The 18,825-nt window shown below is 43.5% G+C and overlaps 1 protein-coding gene, 1 non-coding gene and 1 pseudogene across 2 annotated transcripts in view; 1 reads left to right on the top strand and 2 right to left on the bottom strand.

The window, feature by feature from the left end:
- Positions 1–18,825, bottom strand: part of LOC119624861 (uncharacterized) — a 349,687-nt gene that overhangs the window by 91,894 nt on the left and 238,968 nt on the right. The window lies entirely within an intron of this gene.
- On the top strand, positions 3,659–3,731 carry LOC140712347 (U4 spliceosomal RNA; annotated as a pseudogene).
- LOC119624987 (U1 spliceosomal RNA) lies at positions 15,324–15,485 on the bottom strand. The gene has a single exon (XR_005241145.2). It is a non-coding gene; the product is annotated as a U1 spliceosomal RNA (small nuclear RNA).

Raw genomic sequence — 18,825 nt, 5'->3', positions numbered from 1 at the left:
GCCATGTGTCAGGCAGTGACCTAGACCCTGGGAGGGAATAAATGCAAAAAAAAACACATTCCCTCACCTTGACAAAACAGAGCTTCACAAGAGACACTGACTCATTTATCTCAGGCCCATACATGTTTATTGCAAGGCCCACTCATGCTTGGGTCCCCACTGCTCACCAGAACAACAGCTATTACAGCCGTTACAATGGTCCAAACCTATCCTCATATTCGTGTCTAGAGTTCCCAGAAGACTGTAAAGATTTCTGTAAAGGTCTTTTGTGACTCCAGGATTTAACACAGCATCTCAGGATGTGCTGTTTAAGCTAAATTGAGTCAAATGAATTAATGAATGAATCACACTGGAATAAAATGAACAAAATAACTTTTTGTTCATTTTATTCCAGTGTGATTCATTCATTAATTCATTTGACAAAGCACATTTCCTAGCCCCGATGATCAGGACTTACTGTTGAGGGATAGAGAAGTAAGTAATCACAGTAAGTCCCAGGACACTACATGTGGAAGGTAAAGAAAGAATGTAGGTGACACAACTAACACTGTCAGGAGAGTCTCCCCCACAGCAAGGTACGAATAAGGACCATTTGTTCTAGTCTCCATAGCATCCTAGCCTGTTTCCCTCTAGGATCCACTTCCTCTTGTTCATCATCTGTCCTCTTCAAAGTTCAAATGGCTCAAGAGGCAGAGGTTGTATCTCTCTTGTCCATTCCTCAGCATTCAGCAAGTGTTCAATAAACATTTGTGGAATTCATATATAAGGTTAGGGCCACAAGAACACATTACAAGTCCATAATAGAAACAGAAAGTGATGATATGCTTACACACAGGAAGAAGTGGCTAACTCTGCCAGGGGGAAGAAAAAGAAAAATTAAAAAATCAAGAACAATATCTTGTATACATTTCTACACTCACACACATGCAGCTATTGCAATGATAACAATATCATTAAGCAAGACTTATTTGTGGAACCCTAACTATTCACCAGGCATAGTCCCAAGAGTTAATGGTCACAACAGACTTACGAGGAAACTAGCATTAGTATCCCCATGTTACAGAGTAGATGGAAACAGAGGCACAGGGAAGTAGGGGGTGGCCTTTCTGAGGTCACAGAGCTAGTGAAAACAAGAGTTGCAGTATAAATCCACATGGCATCCCACTAGACCATGACCGCAAATCAGGACGGTTTCAGGAAAGGAGGAATGAAATCATTTCTACAAAACCAAAAGCCGTCAGCACAGAGCTAGCAGGCCCTGGGAACATAGCAGGCCCCTTCATGTCTCATTCCAATAACCCATGAACCTGAATGTGCAAACCTGCCCCACACCAACAAAAATTTGGTAATTCTCCACCATCTAAAGAGAATTTTAAAACATGAAAGCCCAGATCCCTCTCTAGATCAATTAAATCTTAACGTCTGGAGTACGGTGGGAGTGGGGTGGATACTAGTAGATTTTGCAAGCCCCTAGGTGACTATGGTATACAGCCAGGACTAGGAACTCCTAGAGTGATTTGTTTACAAGGTACAAAACAGGACTCTGGCAGGAGGAGCGACCGAGAAATTGCTAAGGATCGGCAAGAGTGCAAGAAAGAATGAGTCAACTGTTTGACTACTGTTTCCTTAGACTCATTATTCATGTGACTCAAAACAGGGTGTCCATCAACTCTCCAAGAACTCCTTGCACACCCAACAGGGCCAACATTGGCTCACATTCATTTGAAGAGAGTGCCCAACTGTCTGCAACCCTAATGCTCTGCCCAAGAGGAGCTGAAGACCTTGCTAAACTCACTCAACTCTTGAAGTCTCCATTTTCTCATTTGCAAAATGTGAACACTAAAAGCTGATTCAAAGGGCATTTGTGAGTATTAAAGGGGATCTTGATACTGATGAATTTACAAAAATGCAAAACAAACAAACAGAAAAGCATCAGCCTCAGAGAAAATGTTATTATTTCCACCTTGGAAAAGGCTGAGTAGAGTGAAGAGTACAGTAGAGACCCAGGTCCAAACCTGGCTTGGCCTTTCCTAGCAAGTTCAGAAATCACTCTGCCCACGTATTCCTCTTCTGCCAACCAAGGTACCACAATAGCTCCTTCATCCATTCCCTCATTCAGCAAATGTGTATTGAATGTCAACTCTAATGTTTTCATATAAATCATGGGAGATAATGTACTTATAAAAATGCTCTGGAAATTTTAATGTGCTCCACAAATAAGAAGGAATTGTTTCTGTTTGTAATGATTCACTGTGAGCTCACAAGTCCCAAAGTCTATAGGGACCTTATGGGGTCACATCACAGTGCAATGCTTGGATCCTTTCAGCCCTACCCCCTCTCAGTAGTAATATGGTCCGTATGTGGATCTCTCCAGTGATGAGATACCAATCACTGTCAGAGACAGAGCATTCTCTCAGGTTCCTTTTCCTTGTATTAGGTTGCTTTCTGTTTGCCTGCTGTTTCTACCTTTCCATTTTGGTTCTGATCTTTGGGGCCACAAGAAGTATATTTGACCTCTTCTCAGTCTTTCACTAATTGAATATCACCATCATGGAAGTCCAGCCTCTACCTCCTAACTCCTCTCCACATCTTCTCTCTGCAAAACTAACACAGCCCTAGTTTCCTTGTATTTCTGAGTTTGGAAGGCCATAATAGACTGCCCCAGACTGGGTGGCTTAAATAATAGAAAATTCATTTTCTTACAGTTCTGAAGACTGTAAGTGCAAGATCAAGGTGCCAGTATGGTCTGTTCTGATGAGGGCCCTCTCCTTGCATTGTGGATGGCTCCCTTCTCATTGTGTCCTCACACAGCAGAGAGAGAAGAGAGACAGTAAGCTCTCTGGGGTCTCTTATTTTGAGGGCACTAATTTCATCATGAGGGCCCCACCCTGATAATCTCATTTAACCTTAATTATCTCCCAAAGGTCCACCTCTTAATACTGAATACATGGGGTTGGGTTTCATCATATACATTTGGGAAGAAGAAAACAATTCAGTCCATAACACTCCCCCACAAAAGATTATCTTGCTAAACAGAAGCAAATCTGATTGAGACATTGACTAAGTCCCCACTATGCCTACAAAACATGACTTGCATATGCTGAGGAAATCAATTTGATGGCCCTACCATCAAGACCCATGTAATCTAGAGACTGTTGCCATCTACATTTTAGAAGTCCTTGCACCTTAAGACAGAATGAGCCAGAGGCCTGGGTCAGGGAATTTACAGATAGAGTCAAAGAAGCCAAGGCAAGAGAAAAACATAGCCCCACCCTTTGATTAGATTTTATTCTAGAGATTGAGACTCCTGAACCAAAATCACAAAAATCTCAACCCATTCACTGTTGACTGATTGCCTTCTCTGGACCATGCTGCAGAGATCACAGCAGCAATTAACATGGCAGGCAAACGTATCAAGCCTTGGGGAACTTTAACTTGTTTTCTGCTATTGGAGTGAGACCAAGTGTGTGTGATTCAAGGTCATGTGAAACTTCCCTGTACCCCTCAAGTCCAGCACAGAGCTTGATCCAGAGTAGCTGCTCAATGATGCCACCTTATAAAACAACAAATAATAGCCAAGACCTCTCCTAAGTCTGCTGAGGGGTAGCCACACGGCTTCCTAAAAGTCAGAGGCCATTTGCTATTAAAGAAAGCCATAAGCTTTGCGCAGTGGCAGTATTGTACCCAATGAGGTTTATCCAAGGCATGATTATTGCTAACAGAAAGCCATGGATGGTCCCGGAGACCAGAGCCATCAAAACCCTTGTTCTTGTGCAGAAAAGAAGGCAAACCAGGGACTGAACTTGGCTTTTGATGATGACTCTCCACCAAAATCCCAGGTCTCGATGACAGGTTAAATCTTGTAAAACTTTAATTTGGCAAAGAAGTTGGCTGCCATATTACTCTGTCATGTGTCTTGCGAGAAGTCCAGTTTCTGTCACCCTAGCATTAACTGAAAAGGGGGATGAAATATGAAGACATTTTGCAGTTTATAAGAGAAAAGCACCAGGGAGTTTTAACAATTTGGAGAAGTATCATCCTAAAATTGGATTCTAATGGTCACTGAAACCATTGCTGCATTCAGTAAAACTGGGTTGCCTAAAGCTACTGCCATGGAGAATCTAAGACAAGACATAGTTTAAGAGGCACAAATCAGTCACATAGAGGCTTGATGCACAATATGTCCAGTGAAGCTTCCACCAGAGAACTGAAAAGCAGTAGCTCAGCAGAATTGCAACTCTGATTTTAGGTTCCTGTCAATCTATTCTAACTCTTAGCAAAAGATTCTTGCTGTTCAGCCTCAGAAACACTTTTATCTTATCAGTTGGCTTTCCTGAAATCATGCCGTATTGAGCTATGATTCTTACTCAAATGTAGTTCCTATGTCAGAATCTTATCAATGAGAAATTTCACAAGATTGCGTGTCAAAATATCCAGTACCACGCTTGCATATTTTTAATTCAAACAGAATTAGCATTGCATCTTAGACACAGTGTGGTTTATCCTGCTAGTCATCTCAGATGCTGAAGACGGTGACTGCACTGCATGATTCTTTACTTGCTTAGCTCAGGTTCCCATTGTTCACATTCACATCAAGACAGATCAGAACTGGCACAACCACTGCTTTTATTGGGTTTACCAAGTGTTAACAGATCCTTCAATGTGTTTCTCAAAATCTCTGTTGGCCTATGGTAAAGAAAAATAAAATCTGTTTTGAAAACTCACAGAGCTCTAGCTAAAGGTTCATTTAATACCACCTATATGTCTTTAATGTCTTTCGACAGAAAAAAAGAGAAAAGCTTTAAAAGTTCAATTAATGTTTCCCCTTTGGGTGCAATTTAACAGAGAGGGCTTGAGAAAAAGAATGAAAGAGGGCCATTAAACACATTTCTTATATAAAGATACTTGTTCTTATGCAGGACATATAGAATAGGTCTTTTTTGTAGCAAATATTTTAAACAAGAGATATTTTGTTGTGTGATGCTTTTTTAACTATAGCTAAAACAATTTTTAGTCATGGAAATTCTGAAAAGCTTGTCGTTTATTTTATTATACTTACTGGAATATGATTATTTTTGTTGAAGGACAATATTTTCCCCTTTTTCCCTTACCATTTGGCCCCAAAAAATGTTTCTGCTAATGATATAAGCAGATTTCTAATACTTCATCTGCTTTTAGTCTGTGCAAATTAATATTTGGATACTTCATAATTAGCTTGATTATGTCACTTGATAAAATAGTGATGTGTATTAATGTTAGTTCAACCATATATTTATACTGCCTGGGAATAGGTGGCTGCAATTGTGTGGCGAGCATAATTTGGCAGTGTTCACTAGCTTGCAAAAACCTATTGCAAGAACTTAAACATCTACATGAACACTGATGTGAAAAAAGCATGTAAGCCTGACCATAGCTTCTGGTTCCTAGATGGACCCGGCTGTGGTTTTCAGGCCCCAACCTGCAGGGAGCCCCTACAATCTCATCAGCTAAGTGGGCAGAATAAAGACATCATGCCCGCACACGTTCAGCATTGTGCCCAGCATGGTCAGGGGTTGATAAAGACACCTGTGTATTCTATTTTTATTATTATCATCACCTTTATAATCATTACTGGGAGATGCATCCACAGAGACATCATGTCAGAGAAAAGCAGAGGAAGCCAGAAGGCAGCAATGAAACTGACATTTAGAAGCAACACAGGTGATGGGGCAGCCCAGAAAGCTGAAGACAATGGCAGAAACCATTTCAGAGAAATAGCCGCAAAAGAAGTAGGGAACAGGCATGAGAAGCGGACAGTTCTTTCTGGAGCTAACTCAGTGAACATGCCAGAGCCTGTGAGAGCATACCTTTTTGCATCAGTTTCCTCACTGATAAATTGGAAGAAAGGTACATGGTAGGGAAGGTTACATTAGTCAACATTTGTAAAAAGTCAGGGCACATAGTAGGCCCTCACTCAAGAGAAGACACTTTTGTTTTCACATATCCCTTCTTAAATTAAGGAGCATCTGCCTTGAATACAATCCTGCACAAAATAAATCCACTTAAACAAAATTTCACAGTAACTACAAAAGCCTAATGATCATTAAAAACTCCTGGGAGAAACAGATGACCTTTCACTAATTAATCGGGTTTAGATAAATCAAGCACCACTTAAAGAATCATTGCTCCTTAAAGAGGTAAATGTAATGATTGTCACGTGGAAAATTTCTAATTTTTCATTCCTCTGGGGAGACCAAAATGATACAATCTTAGTAATAAATTTATCCCTAAAGTTTCTGAGGATGAACAATTTCCAGCCTCCTCAGACAAAAGTAAGATGAGTCAACTGGCATTACTGTCAACCAGTATGAAATGTAGGCCACCTTTGTGTCTACAACTAACATACTTTGTTAAGGATCAGATGTAGGACAGTGGTTTGTGGAGTGAAAACTAGGTGGGTGTCCACTGGGCAAGACATTGCACAGCACTGCCTGTGCAGGAAAATGCAAAAGAGAATAAGCTGGATGGGAAGACATCAAACCTAAACCTACACATGTAGAAGTACACTCATGCATACAACCCACATTCTTAGTGTTTTCCCATTATCATATTAAAACATGCTCTTCGTTTTAAAAGACATCAAAAAGTAAAAGGTGTCTCACACCTTCCAAACACATTTCCCAGAAATGTCTGTTAACAGGAAGTATATACCCTTCTCAGAATTTCTCCCATGTCTAGATAAATATGCATATGCACTATATTGTTCTGTCTTGCTTCTACAAAAAGGGCCAATTCTATACAAACAGCACTACAACTGATCTTTTCCAATTGATTGTGGACATCATCCCATATTAATACAGATAAATCTATCTCCTGGTTTGTATTTAGGTTTTGGGGTTTTTTTTTTTAGTTTTTCTTTTAAAATAATTTCAGATACATGAAGATATATAAAAACTTTTAAAAACAAAGAAATTCCATTTAGCCTTGCAACTTCTCAATTTTGACATCTTATATACAGAGTACAATTATTTAATTGTGTCAGGAAATTAATTTTAGCACAATACTATTGCCTAATCTAGCAATTTAGTACAATACCATTGCTTAGTTGCTTAATCTAGAGACAATATTCAAATTTCATCAGTAACACTTTTTTCCAGTGCAGAACGCAGCCCCGCAGTCACGTATTGCAGTTATGGTTGGAGCGTGTCCCTTCGCCTCTTTCAATCTGAACTCATTCCTCAGTCATTCTTTGTCTTTCATTTTTAAAGAGTGCTGATCAGTTGTTCAGTAGATGTCACTCCATTTGTGTCTGTCTGGTATTTCCTCCTTGTTAAATTCAGGTTATACTTCTGGCAAGGATAACAGAGCAGCAATGGCTGATTCCAGGGCTGGAGCAGACAAAGTATATACTGAGCCTAGAATATCTTGTGGCGCCAAAAGGTAAGGCAGTGCTCAAAAAACAACAGTAAAATGGCAAAAATACATAGAACTCAACTTGAAGTGCATCCCAATGTAAAATCTAGAAAAATCTGAGTGCAAAATGTATTATATTCATGGGTTATAACCAATATAATGAGACTCCATGAGTCCATACTGATATCAAAAAAAACGATTTTTTAATATAAAAGAAAATATCTGCCTTATAGTAAAATTTTAATTGACAAATGTAGAAGTAATGATGGAAGTAGAAAACCATTGTTTGACACACACTATAGTAATAACTGTTTCAGACAAGAATTATCCATGAATGCTAAAATTAGTTTGGTGGAAGTATGACGAGAAACAAGATGCTCACATACTTCCAAAGTATCTCCTGACAAGATACTTATTCATTACAGAGAGAAAAATAGAAACTTTACAGTAGAGAAATCTGGCAGACATCACCCTAATCAAGTGATGGAAGTAAACATCATTAGTAATGTGACAAACCAATAGCAGGTGCCTCCTGATCTAAGGCACTGAGAAGGACACAGCATCTCATTCTTTTTAGTGGCAGCTGAGCACTGTACTGTTGGCCAGGTAGGCTGTCTTCAGGGTTCTGATACACTATTAATGCTGTTGAATAAAGTTTTTGAAACTTCCCTCACTATTTCTAGGGGACAGACTCTGAGAAGTGGGATTGCTGGGCCAAAGGGTGCATATACTCTAAACTTTGAGAAGTACTGCCCAACCTTCCCTTATTTTCTTATTTATTTTGATTTTTTTTTTTTAAATAAAAAGGTCTCACTCTGTCACCCAGGCTGGAGTGCAGGGGCGCGATCTCAGCTCACTGCAACCTCTGCTTCCCAGGTTCAAGTGATTCTCCTCCCTGAGCCGGCTCCCTGAGTAGCTGGGCCTACAGGCACGCACTACCACATCTGGCTAATTTTTGTATTTTTTGGTAGAGACGGGATTTCACCTTGTTGGCAGCTTGGTCTCAAACTCCCGACCTCAAGTGATCTGCCTGCCTTGGCCTCCCAAAGTGCTGGGATTGCGGGTGTGAGCCACCACACCTGGCCTCGAAACTTCCTTTAGAGAGGTTGGTCCTGTTCATCACCCTCCACCCTTCAGCAGCAGTGTATGAGAGTAGCCACTTTCTTCACTAACACTCAGCACTACAAGCCACCAGAATGCTGAAAGCTGGGGCAAAGGAAGCCATATGTGGCTGTGTCAACAGCTGGGCAGACGCAGGGAGTACAGCAGGAGTCAGACAAACCGAGAGTATTGGATGCATCCGGATGCAGAGGGATGTTCTGAGGTTTAACTAAGTCAGGGCTCCAGGACAGGCTGCAGACAGCAGCAGGTACATGTACATGTACAAAAGATATCAGGGGAAAGACGACAAGACTAACATATCTGCTGGATGCTATTTGAGAGGTTTGCTGTTTAGAAATGACCTAAGAGCTTAAACTTGCACCAAGCCCCACCTGGCCCAGTCTCCATCCTTCAATCACAGCTCCTTAAAAGTCTAAGACAGGGGTGTCCAATCTTTTGGCTTCCCTGGGCCACATTGGAAGAAGAAAAATTGTCTTGGGCCACACATAAAATACACTAACACTAACGATAGCTGATGAGCTTTAAAAACAAACCACAACAAATTCTCACAAGCTTGGTCTAAGACAATACAAATGTAGTAGTGAGGTTTCATAGTCAAACTTATTAGTGATAGTTGCCAACCTTTGTGTTGTAACCTTTTTTCTTTCTTTTCTTTTTTTTTTTTTTTTGAGACGGAGTTTTGTTCTTGTTGTCCAGGCTGGAGTGCAATGGTATGATCTCTGCTCACCGTAACCTCCGCCTCCCAGATTCGTGGGATTCTCCTGCCTCAGCCTCTGGAGTAGTAGCTGGGATTACAGGCATGCACCACCACGCCTGGCTAATTTTGTATTTTTAGTAGAGACAGGCTTTCTCCATGTTGGTCAGGCTGGTCTTGAACTCCTGACCTCAGGTGATCCACCCTCCTCAGCCTCCCAAAGTGTTGAGATTACAGGCGTGAGCCACTGTGCCCAGTCCGTTTTATATTTTACAATCAATTTCACGTCACTTTATGTGGACTTCCCAAAAACATAGAGAAAGGCGTTGTTACATTTACAGGTAACAAAGAGTGGAAAATCAGAGAGGGAAAGTAACTTGTTCAGGACTGCACAGCTGGAAAGTGAGGCAGGTAATTCGTATTTGAAAGGCTACTTCAGTGGTATCTGGAGACTAATCTATCTCCTGGCCCAGGCTTCTCCCTGTAGCAGGAACACTGTTGTCCTAAGGCCACAAATACATTATCTCATTTCATCTCTAGAGCCACCTGATGAGATGGGTACTATTGTTAGCTCCATTTTACAAATAGGAAAATGGAGATTGTGCCCAGGGCTTTGCTACCAGTAATGGGTGGGCTCAGGACTCTCTCGGCAGAGAGGGAAGTGAGGGGACAAGGCAGACCCAGTTAAACCCCACCTCTGGGATGAGCAAATGAAGAGAAAGGTGAAGAAGTGCTGGCACCTGGATAAAGCCCTCCCTTCTCCCTGACCCAATAAACCCAGTAAATCCATAGTTCTTGATTGCCTACGGTATACAAACTGGCTGGATTACACAGACCTGCTTTACCGACTAATATTCATTATAATTCACAAGAGACAAGGGGATCTTATTGTACAATGAAATCCAGTAGTCGGGGCCTGCTGTGGACTGAAAGGTGCCACCATCCATGCTGCATTCATATGTTGAAGTCCCACCCCCCAAGGTGACTGTATTGGAGACAGAAACTTCATGGAAGTTAGTAAGGTTAAACAAGGTCCTAAGGGTGAAGCCCTAATCTGAAAGGATATGTGTCCTTATAAGAAGAAACACCAGAGAACCCTCTCTGCTCCTACAACCATGTAAGGACACTGAAGAAGGCAGCCATCTGCAAGGCAAGAGGAGAGCCCCCACCAGAAACCGAGTCAGTTCAAACTTTGACCTTGGACTTCCCAACCTCTAGCACTGTGAGAATATAAACATCTACTGTTTAAGCTCTTCAGTCTATGATATTTTGTTATAGCAGCCCAAATAGACTAAGACAGGGACCCTTCATAAATCAGACTGGTGGCCTGATTAATTTGTCTTTTGATTATGCCCTCATCAGTCATGTTGGAGAATAGTCCCCCAAATCTATATAAGAACTCACTTATAATTTACACGTATGAATGCCTATATTATCATTATTATAACAGAGATGAAAACAAAGACATTTTATAAAAAAGAAATAAACAGGCCAGGCACAATTGTGTACGCCTGTAATCCCTGTACTTTGGGAGGCAGAGGCAAGTGGATCTCTTCAAGACCAGCCTGTGCAACATGATGAAATCCTGTCTCTACAAAAAATACAAAAACTAGTCAGGCATGGGAACACACACCTGTAGTTCTAGGTACTTGGGAGGCTGAGGAGAGACGATCTTTTCATCCTGGGACATCTAGGCTACAGTGGGTCATGATCCTGCCACTGTACTCCAGACTGGGCAACAGAGAGAAGAGGAAGAAGGAGAAGGAGAAGGAGAAGGAGAAGGAGGAGAGGAAGGGGAAGGAGAAGGGGAAGGGGAAGGGGAGAAGAGGAAGAAAAAGAAGAAGAAGAAAAGAGAGGAGAGGAGAGGGCAGGGGAGCAGAGGAGACAGAAGAGGAAGGGAGGGGAGGGGAGGAGAGAGGAGGGAAGGGGAGGGAATGGTAAGAGAGGAGAGAAGAGAAGAGGAAGAAGGAGGGAAAGAAGGAAGGAAGAGAGGGAGGGAGGGAAGGAAGGAAGGAAGGAAGGAAGGAAGGAAGGAAGGAAGGAAGGAAATGAGAGAGAAAAAGAGAAGAAAGAAAGAAAGAGAGAAAGAAAGAAAAGAAAGAAAAAGAAAGAAAGAAAGAACGAAGAAAGCAAGCAAGCAGATCACAAAGTCAGGAGATCGAGATCATCCTGGCTAACATGGTGAAATCCCGTCTCTACTGAAAAAAAAAAAAAAAAAAAAAATAGCTGTGGTGACAGGCGCCTGTAGTCCCAGCTACTTGGGAGGCTGAGGCAGGAGAATCGCTTGAACCTGGGAGACGGAGGTTGCAGCAAGCCGAGATCATGCCACTGCACTCCAGCCTGGGCAAAAGAGCGGGACTCCGTCAAAAAAAAAAAAAAGACAAAGAAAAAAGAAAGGAGGAAGGAAGGAAGGAAGGAAGGAAGGAGGGAGGGAGGGGAGGAGAGAGAGGGCGGGAGGGAAGGAGGGAAGGAGGAAGAAAGGAAGGAAGGGAAAAGAAAGACAAGAAAGAAAAGAAAAAAGAAAAGAAAAGAAAGGAAGTTGTAATATTTTCTCTTTATACTCTGTTGTGGTTTTAACTGTGTCCCCAAAACTGATATGTTGAAGTCCTAACTCCCAGTACCTGTGAATGTGCCTTATTCGGAAATTGGGTCTTTGCAGATGTAATCGACTTATGATGAGGTCATGCTGGATTAGAGAAGATGTAATTCTAAGAAGAGGGAAATTTGGACACAAACACACAGGAGAGGACACAGGAGGATGGAGGCAGAGACTTGGATGATGCAATGAGAAGTCAAAGAGCACCAAGGATGGCCAGCCACCAGCAGAGGACAGGAGAGAGGAAGAGAAGATTTTTCTGGGTGTCTGCAGGGAGAACACAGCCCTCACAACTCTTTGATTTCAGACTTCTGGCTTCCACAACTATGAGACAATACATTTCTGTTGTTTTGAGCAGCCTAGTTTGTGGCACTTTGTTACAGCAGCTGTAGGAAACTAATACACACCCTGACCAATCTGCACACCCTACTCAATAAGAAAGAGTAACATGTAAAGCAATGGGAGGAAAATGTCACACAGGTGCAGAGGCCAGATTGGATAGTAGTGGCTCATCATAATGATCATGCCCACGGGTCCCTGGGAACTGAGGTGGGCCCCTGGCCATGGGGAATCACCCAGGGCTGATGTGAGTCTCAGGCACCTGTTAGGGATTATCCAGATCTTTCGCTCATTTATGCAGTCAACAATCAGAGAGAAATCCCAAGGAATATTGTGAATTAATCACTCAAGTTTCACCCTCAGAAGCATAAAGTTCTGGCATCAGAGGGACAGAAAGGTTGTTGACGTGCCTGGTCAGGAAGGTGAGTTCGGTCGAGCAGGATTGTGCCGGGGAGCTGCCACGGTCTGAATGTAGCTGTCTCCCCAGAATTCACATTTGAAATTCTAACCCTCAAGGTGATGGGATTTGGAGGTAGGGCCTTTGGGAGGCCATCCGATCATGAGCATGGAGTCCTCATGAATGGGGTTAGGGCGTTGACAAAAGAGGCTCCAGAAAGCTTTCTCGCCCCTTCCTGCATATGAGGACGCAGTAAGACGACACTGAACCAGGAAGCAGGTTCTCACCACACACCAAATCTCCCAGCGCATTGATCTTGGACTTTTAGCCTTCAGAACTGTGAGAAATAAATTTGTGTTGTTTGTAAACCACCCAGTTTATGGTATTTTCTTACAGCAGCCCAAATGGACGAACACAGGAGCAAAGGGGAAATGATGAAAGGAGGATTGTTTTCCTTCTATAGGCAAACCTTTCCCACTCTGTGAGTGGCTCAAGGTGAACAAGGGAAAACAGATTCTTGATCTGGTAGGGGCCAATGGCGAGTCTGAAAGGGTTACAGGAAGTGTGTCAGCCTCTGCCTTCTGGGACCCTTAAGCGGCCGGGCACCGGTGCAGAGGAAACCCCCCAAGAAGCACTCAGCCCACATTTCCCCCCAGCCAGCCTCACTTCCCCCCTCAGCACTGCCCTGGTTTATTTTGACAAGGTTGTTTCCACCCTGCACGGTCATACACCCTTGCAGACACCAGGGAGTCCTGCCCACTCTGGGAACCATTGTTCACTGTGGAAAACCCGAAGCGTCACCTTACGCACAGCAGGCTGGGAAACAGGGCTGCTGGCGAGCCCCTCAGGAGCAGTCATGGTTGACGGTTGTGGACAAGCAGCAAAATGGAGTGCAGACAGCACACAGGGCTTCCTGGCACAGGCCTGCAGGTGGGTGGTGGACGGTGGGGTGGGGGGCAGTGGCAATGCCCTGGGCCTCCAAGTGATGAGCTTGGAAACCTGCTTCAAGTTGAATCGAGCAAAGGATGCAAAGGTAGGAAATACAGAAATACACCTCGCAAGAGAAGAGGAAACATATCAGATGTTTTAACGGGTAGAATTTCAGATAAAAAACAAACCATGTATTGAACATGGAAAAGGCACAAGGGGGACAATGAGGTCTGGGAGAAGCAGCAGCTGCATAAAGCAAGTACACCCCTTTGGTGATGGGATCTGCGGGTGGGATGATCAGAACTGAGAAGCCCGGAGGACCTTGCAGAGCTCCAGGTTGGGCTGTCATCTCTGTTAGTAGCACAACGCAGCTGGTTCCAGGTATGGGAATAAACAAGAACAACAAAAGCCCTATACACTAAATCAACTATTGCTATGGGACAAAGTGCTGCCGCCAGGAAAGTATTGCTACGGTGACACTGTCAGGCACAGGAGGCAAATGGGAAGGGGCAAGGCCCTCTGTCCTTCCCACCTGCCAGTTTTCCTTGGAACAACCAGGTCTGGCCACTCTGGGCCTGCAGACTTTCAGGGCCATAAGCAGCAGCCACAGACTGGTCACTGCCCCCTTTATACTGGGCATACACAAGGACCATAGTCAAAACATTTCTCAACAACTGACTTGCTAAGCAACCAGGGAGGTGCTTGACCACTCAGAGCAGGTGCTGGCCTGATCTCCTGGCTCTTCGTTACTTGTGGTGCTTCCAGTTCTGCACCAAGCCCTCCTGACCGCCCAGGAGGCCCACGTCACTTGTTTTTATTGGCTGTCTGGCCTCTGCAGACAATTGAGTTTGGGACGCCTGACTGAGAAAGAACTCAGGTGGGGGATTCTACATGATACGTCAACACTTTCATCCTCATTCTGTGTGCCTCAGGTCCCAGGAAGGCAGGAACAACCCTGACGGGGCTAGCCCAGGGGTTCCAGAAGCAGTGTGCAGGGGAAGAGGTTGTATGGAGTGGGAGTGGCATGGGAGGGAAAGGGAAGCAGGAAAGGCTGTCAGTAGGAGGACAGAAGCTGAACAGGATAGTCCAGAAAGCAGAAAGGGCACATGGAGCCCAGGGAGAGACACATTCAAAGGCCTGTGAACATAACACAGTGTCCCAGTTTGCAAACATCTGGGCAGTACACATTTCGGAGTCTCTTTCTACATGCATCTGACTCATCTTGATTTTTGTTGTATGAGGCCACACTGACCATAGGGAAAAGTCCAATGTTCTTAGCCCACTGTTCTTGCCTCACGTGAACTTTCCAACGTCTCCGTTCATTACCTTCTTTTATCAATCAATGTGGGCAAAAAAAACAAGTTTGTTAAAAGTGGATGGAGGCCGGGCGTGGTGACTCATGCCTGTAATCCCAGCATTTTGGGAAGCTGAAGTGGTTGGATCTCCTGAGGTCAGGAGGTCGAAACCAGCCTGACCAATATGGTGAAACCCCGTTTCTACTACAAGTACACAAATTAGCCAGGCGTGATGGTGGACACCTGTAATCCCAGCTACTCGGGAGGCTGAGGCAGGAGAATCGCTTGAACCTGGGAGAGGGAGGTTGCAGTGAGCCGAGATCACACCACTACACTCCAGCTTGGGCAAGTGTGAGACTCCATTTCAAAAAAACAAACAAAAAAAAAAATGGGTGAAATGTGGTCATGAATTAGAGTTGGAGACAGCAGTATGAACTCATAGTTAGTTTTACATAGATAAGATGGATACCTGGAGAAATATTTACACATACATGCATCCACATGGATTCATATATATACACATTTATTTATTTATGTATTTATTTTAAAAATTTTTTACAGGGGAGAGTGCAAAAGCAGTCCCCCATTACCACAAATTATGCAGTCAAGTCTCCCACATTTGGGGAATCACAGAGGTCAGCACAGCTGGAGTGCAATGGATAAGCCTCACCCTGGGAAACCACCTTTGTGATCGTGGTATCTCCCCTGCCAGATAAGTATTCATATCTATATTAAAAAACCGTTCTCCCCATCCTCCCTACACACATACATTTCACTGCTCTGTCAGTTGAGAAGATCTGGAGGAAATAACACCTCAAGCACATCCAGCACCCCGATCTTGGATTCTAAGTCCTTTCTCCAATAAAATGACAGGGGATCCTTGAAGAAATGGCTGATTCTATAACTGGGGCTGGAAATATACAAGATAAGCCCTAAGCATCTTATAGTGCCAGAAAGTATGGATGTTCCAAAAGAGAGACAGAGAGAAAGAAAGAAGAAAAAGAGAAAGAAAGAAAGAAAGAAAGAAAGAAAGAAAGAAAGAAAGAAAGAAAGAAAGAAAGAGGGAGGGAGGGAAGGAGGGAAGGAGGATAGGAAGGAAGGAACAAAGGAAGGAAGGAAGGAGAAGAGGAGGAGAGGACAGAAGAAAGGAAGAAAGGAAGGAAAGAAGGAAAAGAAAGGAAGAAAAAGGAAGGAAGGACAAGAAAAAGAAAGAAAGGAAGAGAGAAAGGAAGAAAGAAGAAAGGAGGAGGGAGGAAAGGATGGAAGGGAAAGAAAGGAAGAAGAAGGAAGGAAGGAGATGAAAGAAAGAAAGAAAAGAAGGAGGGAAGGAAGAAAGAAAGAAAAAAGAAAGAAAGGAGAAAAGAAAAAAGAAAGAGGGAGGGAGGGAGGGAAGGAAGGAAGGAAGGAAGGAAGGAAGGAAGGAAGGAAGGAAGAAAGAAAGAAAGAAAGAAAGAAAGAAAGAAAGAAAGAAAGAAAGAAAGAAAGAAAGAAAAGAGAGACACCCATAATAAGAAAGTATGTCAAATGGACACAGGAAGTAACTGAAGAGTTCCCAATAGCCAAGGAAGAAAAACCATGAGCAATAAGATAAAATCATAATGGATTATAACCCAAATAAATTAAAAATTACAAAATAAATACCTGCAAGTCTATACTGATATATAAATAAATAAATAGGAGAGAGGAGTTAAATCTCCCAGGTAGACAAAGTCTAAGTAGTTCATGTAGATCCTCTAGCCATGGAGAAGGAAGAGCAAGAATGCCCTCTTCTTAGGGGATGGCTACGCACAGTGACTTTCTTCTGAAGAGTCTAATATAAAAAGGGAGTTAAGAAAGAACATCAGTCAACATTAAGTTGACATCAGTGATAGGTCATGCTGATGGCGCCTGCCCTTAATTTCTTAAAAGCGGAACTTTACCTGTGTGGCCTTCCTCCATAATCCCAATCTAATGATAAGAGGAAACAGACAACCCTAACAGAGGTACGTTCGATAAAATACCTGACCAGTCAAAACTGGTCATCAAAACTCAAAACTGTCAAGGTCATCAAAAACCAGGAGAGTCTGAGAAAGCGGCGTGGCCCATAGGGGCCTGAGAAGACATGATCACTAAATGTGATGTGGGATCCCACATGGGACCCTAGACCAGAAGAAGGACACTAGGTAAAAACTAAAATAATGCTTCAACTTCAGTAAACAATAAAGTATCCGTATTGGTCCATTCACTGTGAAAAATGCGCCACACTAATGCAAAGTGTTAGTAAGAGGGAAAATTGGGAGCGAGGTATATGGGAACTTTTTGAACCGTTTTCACAATTCTCCTGTAAATCTAAACTCTTCTGAAAATAGAGTTTATTTTTTAAAAGTGTCTGGAGGATGTGCACAAGGGTGTGGAAGCAGAGGGGCTACAGGTCAAAAATCATGACATCTAGAATATTTCCTTCAACTTTTGCTCCCCACGGTGACTATCTTACCCTGCGCTCCCATTAAACTCTGAACAATGTTATCAGCCTGAAAAATGGATTGGCGTAAGTGTGTAATGTCGAAGCTGGGAGGGACTGTGGCGGCCATCCAGCCCCCTGCTTTCAATGACACTTGAGGAAAATCGAATCCAAAGACCAGAAGCGGCCGGGCTCGGTGGCTCACTCCTATAATCCCAGCACTTTGGGAGGCTGAGGCAGGCGGATCACCTGAGGTCGGGAGTTTGAGACTAGCCTGACCAACACGGAGAAACCCTGTTTCTACTAAAAATACAAAATTAGCCGGATGTGGTGGCACATGCCTGTAATCCCAGCTACTGGGGAGAATTACTTGACCCCGGGAGGCAGACACTGTGGTGAGCTGAGATCACGCCATTGCACTGCAGGCTGGGCAACAAGAGTAAAACTCCTTTAAAAAAAAAAACAAAAAAAAACTGGAACCAAATGACCAGTGAATGTTCAGTTCAGTGCCCATGGGTAGAGCTGAAATCCTCAGGGTCCTGGAAGAGTGACGGACAGCAATGTCAGCCAGTCCTCAGAACAGCCCACTCTGCAGAGGAAACCGAGGCTCACAACAGCCAAGAGCCTTCTTCCCAGCCAGAGGGCTGGCAAGCAGCAAAGCAAAGAGCCAGGCTCAGGTCTCCTGTCTGGCTTCACAGAAGCACTACCTCCCTACTACCACTAACCCTCACACTCCCCGACCCATGTCCCCATGGCCAGTCACTTTCCCGTTTCCTCCCACAGCAGCAGGGGGCGGTGGCTGAAGACTCAGGTAAGATGCAATTCAGGGAGGATGACACTTAGATTGGTTTCTCTCTCTCTCTTTTTTTTTTTCCCTTGAGTCTGTCTGTATGAAACTTTTCTTTAACCCAGCGTTGTTTAAGTCCTGATCTGATTTCTCGTGAGCTTGAAGCCAAGGTGCTCACGCTCTGGGAAAGAAGAAAAATGCCAATATGAGTCCTTGAGGCTCAGTGTTGTTGTGCAGTCCATGGACAGGCCAATGTCCTAACTTCGAGGTTTCATTTTTGGAGGAAAAAAAATTCCGCAGGATGCAGGATGCCCTGCATCCCACAGTGAGTATGCCTCCGTTGCATCCAGCTCTGGGAGGGTGACCAAACTAAAAAGGAAACAGTTACAAGCAAAAGGACACAAATTACCAGCAGAGTCATTGTTAATCACAGCAACTCAGGCCCAGGGTCTATGTGGTGCAGGGTTTCTGAAACCCGGCCTATACCTGGGAATGAGGGAGAGAACGAGAGGCCTGGATGCTGGGTGGAGGTTCTGTTATTTACTGTTACAAATTTAAGAATAAAACCTCCCAAAGTGCTGGGATTATAGGAGTGAGCCACCGAGCCCGGCCGCTTCTGGTCTTTGGATTCGATTTTCCTCAAGTGTCATTGAAAGCAGGGGGCTGGATGGCTGCCACAGTCCCTCCCAGCTTCGACATTACACACTTACACCAATCCATTTTTCAGGCTGATAACATTGTTCAGAGTTTAATGGGAGCAAGGTAAGATAGTCACCGTGGGGAGCAAAAGTTGAAGGAAATATTTGAGGAGCTTTTCCTAACTCCTCAAATAA

Source organism: Chlorocebus sabaeus, chromosome 8 (genome assembly GCF_047675955.1).
Source record: "Chlorocebus sabaeus isolate Y175 chromosome 8, mChlSab1.0.hap1, whole genome shotgun sequence".
Lineage (NCBI taxonomy): Eukaryota > Metazoa > Chordata > Mammalia > Primates > Cercopithecidae > Chlorocebus > Chlorocebus sabaeus.
Note: the sequence above shows the minus strand (reverse complement) of the source record. Positions and strands in the feature narration are given on the sequence as shown.